This window comes from Myotis daubentonii, chromosome 2 (genome assembly GCF_963259705.1).
Source record: "Myotis daubentonii chromosome 2, mMyoDau2.1, whole genome shotgun sequence".
NCBI lineage: Eukaryota > Metazoa > Chordata > Mammalia > Chiroptera > Vespertilionidae > Myotis > Myotis daubentonii.
Window position 1 is genome coordinate 129756197 of NC_081841.1, and position 5725 is coordinate 129761921.

At 50.0% G+C, this 5725-nt stretch overlaps 1 pseudogene; it reads right to left on the reverse strand.

Moving 5' to 3' along the window:
• Positions 1-1042: 1042 nt before the first annotated feature.
• Positions 1043-2249, reverse strand: LOC132226324 (large ribosomal subunit protein uL1-like; annotated as a pseudogene).
• Between the last annotated feature and the right edge of the window lie 3476 nt (positions 2250-5725).

The window sequence follows — 5725 nt, forward strand, 5'->3', positions numbered from 1 at the left end:
GGTGTTTTCTGCTACCTTGTCTTCTAAATCACTGATTCAGCGCCTCTGCTTAATATAATCAGCCATTGACTCCTCCCATTGTATTCTTAAGTTCAGTTATTATACTCTTCATTTTTCACTGGTTCTTTTTTTCTGGTTTCTATCTCTTTGCATAAATTCTCAGTGAGTTCATCTGTTCTTCCCATAAGTTCATTGAACATTCTTATAACCAGTGTTTTCAACTCTTTATCTGCTAAATTGCGTGCTGCCTCCATTTTGTTTGGTTGTTTTTCTGGAGTTTTGTCCTGTTTTTTCTTTACTTGGGACATGTTTCTTTGTCGTCTCATTTTGGCTGCCTCCCTGTGTAGGTGGTCCTGCTACATCTCCCAGTCATGGCCACGTGGCCTTCTGTGTAATGGGCGCCCTGTGGGGCCCAGTGGTGCAGCCTCCCTGTTCACCTGAGCACAGTGCTCCAGGGGTGTCCCCAGTGTGGGTTGTGTGTGCCCTCCTGTTGTAGTTGAACCTTGATTGCTGTTGGCATATCAGTGGGTGGGATTGACCCTCAGGCTAACTGGCTGTGAGGAGTGGCTGTGACTATAGCAGACAAGTTGTTGTATGGGGTCAGGCCTCACAGAGTGGAATTTGCTCTAGCAGGGCTTTGTAGCTTAATCCACCTTTTGGGTGTGTCCTTGGTAAAGTTAATTGGGTGGTGTGCTGGCGTGGTCTGAAACTGGCCACCATGTGTGTCAATTCCGAGCCCTCTTAGGAAGTTCTCTGGTGTAGGCCCAGGTCAGCTGCTTCCTGTGCCCCACCCAGGGCCACCTGGTAGGAGAAACAAAGTGATCTGCCTGTGCTGGTAGCTGCTTGCGCTGGGCTTGTAGGTACCTAGGAGAGGCTATGCTTTGAAATGAAACCAGATGCCACCAGTGCCAGGCTGGGGGCCACTTAGCAAGAGGCACATGGCACACCAGGGCCAGCCACTTTGTGTTTGGGTTTTATGGACCTTTCATAGATTTCAGGGAAGTCCACAGAGTGGTGGTGGCTGGCCACTTGTGAGGAACTGCTGCTGAAGGAGGTTTGGGCCTGTGCATGAGTTGGGTTGTGCAGGGGTTTCAGGTAATCACCAGGGTGGTGTGAGGGGCGCTAGCCAGTTTGATGAAGACTCAGATATGGCACCAGCCTGTGCCTGCAGGCCGAGTGGATGGAGGGCTTAGAAAAGGAACAGTGGCACCTACCTGCACTTCTGTCTGGGAGAGCTGTTCCTCAAGCCATCACTCTGAAGCCAGAGACTTCAGTTTCTCTCCGTATGTCCTGGAGCTTTTCAAGCTGTTACTCAGGCTCAGAATAAGTGAGTCCATAAGTGATTAAGTCTATGCATGGGCCCTTTAAAAGTGTGCCTAGGACTCCAGGAGCCCTCCGTCTCAGTCAGCCACAATTTCCTCTGGTTTTCACAGCCAGATGTTGTGGGGTCTCCTCTTCTTGGCACTGGTGCTGTGGACTGGGGACCCCAGTGTGGGCTGGGACCCCTTGATCCTCAGTGGGGACCTTTGAAGCTGAGATATCCCTCCTGATTCTTTTATTTGTTAATGGTAATAGAATGGTTTATTAAGCTGTGTCTTAGTACAGACACTGGGGCTTGCCCAGGATGCTCTTGGTGTATAAAGCCTATTGTTCTTCCAGTTCTTTTTGAGCAATGACACCAGGAAATTGACAGTGACGTACCTGTTGCATACAAGCTTATCATCATCTGTCATCTTAACATAACCAAGAGCCACTGCCAGACACACACCTCCTCTTCACCTGGAACTTGATTGTGGATTTCACTTCATTGACTTCGGCTGCTGTGCTCTCATTGTGAGTCAGCAAGGAAGGGAACTTGCCAGACTTACTTAGGCCTGGGCCCAGGATTCATGGGATCCGCTTGACCAGAAGACTCTGAAGCCAAAAAGTCATTATACTGCTTGGCCAGCTTCTTGACCAGCTTCTTACTCTTGTTGAGTTTCTTCATGCTTTGATGTCCATGTCAGGGATATCCACAGCCTTGGCCTTGTCACAGTGCTGCTGGTCTCCCAGAACACATACTGAGAACTTGGGGTGGGGAGTGGAATTGAGCCTGAGGTAACCCAGGGTGTTTGTCCCTCTAAGGGTCATAGTTCTTCAAGCTGATCTGCAGCTCCACCGTCTCCAAACACTTCCAGCACTTGCACTGGTTCCGTGCAGGACATCCGCACTGCCTCGCAGAGGATGTCACAGGAGACATTGCTGCTCATGGTGCCTTGAGCCACAAAACCCAGAAAGAGCTCCCTCCTGATTCTCAGCCATGACATATGGTGTGATGCCAGCCACTTTCACATTTCTGCCCCTCCTACCAGTCTTGACATGGTTTCTTCTTCATATCCTTAGTTATAGTAGTTCGTTCAGCTAGTCTTCAGGTGGTTCTCAAGGATGGTTGTTCTATTTAGTTGTAATTTTGATGTGGTCATGGGAGATGGCAAACACAGCATCTACCTACTCTATCATCTTGACTAGAAGTCCGAATTTTTTCTTTTTGTTCATTGGTGTTTCCTAATTTTTGCACAATTATAGCTTCTTTAAAAACAAAAAGTTTATTTTTTATTTAAAAAATGAGAGCCTTAGTTTAGATGATTCTGTCTGTAGAATCCCTTGATTTCATTACAGCTCTCAACTGTTGTTTTCTCTGGTATCTTCTCTTTCTTTGGCTTCATGAAAGAATGATTTCATTTTCCAATGTGCTCACTGTAGGGACATTGTGTTCCTCAAGGTCTGGGGTGTAATCTGCAGCCAGGTCTGGGCCACTTGCAATAGGGGCATGCTGAGGGGCATGGGCCATGGGGCCTGGCCAGGTAACACTGGGTGAGGAACTTTTATATAGCCTGGGGTGAGACATGCAGAGGGAGAAAGAGGCAGAGGAGTTTGGCAGAGGAAGTAAAGTTCTATCCCTTCTAACTCTACTTCTCCCTAAAAGGAAGAAAACACTATATCAGCCCAAGAAACCAACAGCCAGGATCCTTAGAGAGGTCAGAATCATTGGAGAGAGATGCTAACCCAGAAGGTGGGAGTCTCCGCAGAGCCCGTTTTCCAGGCTAGAAGGAGGGGAGAGGGGGCTCTGTAGTTGATTTTGTTCTCAGGAAATGGGCTGGTTTGGGTGCCTGTGACCTGGAGCCTGGGGGACTTGGGACCCAACACTCTCATAATCTGGTGAGCAGCACTTTCCACTTAGATCCCAGAGTTTTTAAAAATAAGAATCTGCGGAATCTGAACCCCTTGGATAAATGCAATTTTGAAGTAGAAAGAAAGCAATCTATGAACCCCTTCCTTATTATTATCCTGGTATTAAAAAGAAGCCAACCACAACCTCTTCAGTTGAGACCGCTGTACTGATCAACCTGTGTCCCCTTCTTTCTCGCAGCTGTGAGGCTGTCCATGCCAGGCTCAAGGGCAGGCTGTGCGCTGTGGCCCTGGGGGTGGACACTGTCCTGAGGCTGGTGCTTACCCTGTCGCCACTGTTCTCTCAAGGTGACTTGCTCCCTGTGTGAAGGCAGCTGATACCCTCTTTCCCTAAAACCACAGGCTAGGGGTCTCTTGAGGTGGACTCTCTTCCCCATGAAACTTGGGGGTGGGGGTGGGGGTGGGGGTGGGGGTGGAATTGTGCCGGGCTTCCTTGGCAAGGTGGCCCTTCACCTGTCGGGTGAGTTTTATGAAGCACTTCACCTGACTCTGCCGCCCCCGCCCCCCCCCCCCCCACTGTTTTTCATCTATTTTTCTGAACTCAGTAGGTGCCTTGAGGACCTAAGTGCTCAGATTGTGATCCCTGTCATCAAATTCCTGGTCTGGGTAGAGGCATTCCTGTGGGCACTGGGTGGAGCGTTCGCAGGGGAATGGGCCGTCTAGAGCAGCAATATGAAGCAGGCACCGTGACCCTGCTTCCCTGTGTCTGTTCAGGTTTTTGTCTATCTGGACAGGACCCTAAGGGTGAGCTCTGAGAGGAGGCACGTTGAGAGAAGATGCAGCAGAAGAGACCTGGGTAGAAGCTAGGGTCTTCTTTCTGGTTCTCTTCCCACCGTGCTCCTTCCCAGCCCTGGCTACTGCCCACCAGGCCCCAACACACCACACTGCGCCCCAAGCCTCCCAGCTAGGATATAGGCCTGAAGACCCTCCCCTCAGACACTTGCAAAGCTCCAGTCCTCCACCCCGTCTCCCTTCTGTTGCAGTCACGACACTCTGTGGGACCCTTTGGCAGGAACAACTCCCCTGGGGGCTGCTCCCTGGCAGGTGTCTGTGGGATGACTGAGCTGGGGCCCAAGCACAGCAGACAGAGGCCAGGCCAGGCTGCTGCCATGTTCATATCTTTGCTTCCCCCCACCACCCTCTCATCTTTAGATCAGAAATCAGTTCCCACACATTGCCTCTTGCTAGAACATCCTCCTCACCAGCTGAAGAGGAGAAACTGAAATCCTGGAAGAGCTGGCTCAGAGATTTAAATAGGCCAGGCCAGACCCAAGTGGGGCCAGAATAATCTTAGAAAACATGAGAAGGTGTGGAGCAGGGACAAAGCATACTTCACTTCCCCTTTGCCCCAAATATGCGCCTGTTACAATGAGGAACCTACAAGGGGTGAAACTTTTATTTTAAAATAAATACGACTATGGCTGGGAATAAGCTAGCCTTCATCATCCAGGAATTTACACAGGTTCTTTTCCTGGGTCAATCTCTCATTTATCTGAGAATGTGATTTTCTTTACAATTCTGCATTTAAGATGAACCCACATGGTCAGTCTGAGGGGAGCAGAGGCGGAGGAAGAATGAATGCACTGTGCATCAGCAGAGGGCGTAACCGAGGGACAGCCTATTTACATAGACAAATTACATGAGGCCTAGTTTACATTTGCTTAAGATTAGGGGTGGCTTCACTAATGCACCTAGCATTCCAGTGCTATGGTTGGATAAAACCTCTAAATTACACCATTTTACTTCCTAGTGAGTTCAGGAGAAGTTGTAACAAACCAATGAACAGATTTAGAATATATTTACATACATTCTTGGTGTTCAAAGCGACATAAACATAGCTCATTGCCCACAGCGGAGGGAAACCCAGGTGGGCACTGCTCAGCCAGGCACAGGTGCGGTTCCTTGGAGGTGCTCTAGGTGCTGATTCAGGCTCTCAGCCAAGGAGCCCAAGGAAGGGGGTTTTCTGGGCGCGTCTGCCGGAAAGGCCAGCAAGCATGGACTCCATTCGACTGCACTTCCCCTTTTCTGAAGAAGAGCTGGGCTCTGGAGTGCTGGTCGTGGGGGAGGCTTTGGGGCACAGGTGGGCTGAGGGAGGGGCGCCGCCAGGGGCAGGGGGCTTGGCGTGAAGTGTTTCCCAGCCCCACTCACTGGCTGTTGGACATTGTGCAGACCATTGATTTCTTCCCACCTATTTTCTTGTCCATAAAGTGGGCCTAATGACTTTTCAGAGAGGCTTTTCCTGGCTGTATTTGCCCTGGAGCCCGCTTTGTTCTCACTTGAAAAGTTTAACTTCAGATAACAGAGAACCTCAAAAGGACTACATGCTGCAGCCCATTTGCTGTGCTTAGCGTCTGGGGTGAATGGTGGCTCACCTCTGTCTCCAGGTGCAGGAGTGGGCTGGAGACCTACCCCCACTCCCATGGTTAACCCAAAGCAGGTTGCTGGGGTGTATATGGCCACGTGTTATAGCGGGACAGCAACAACGATGGGGCCACAG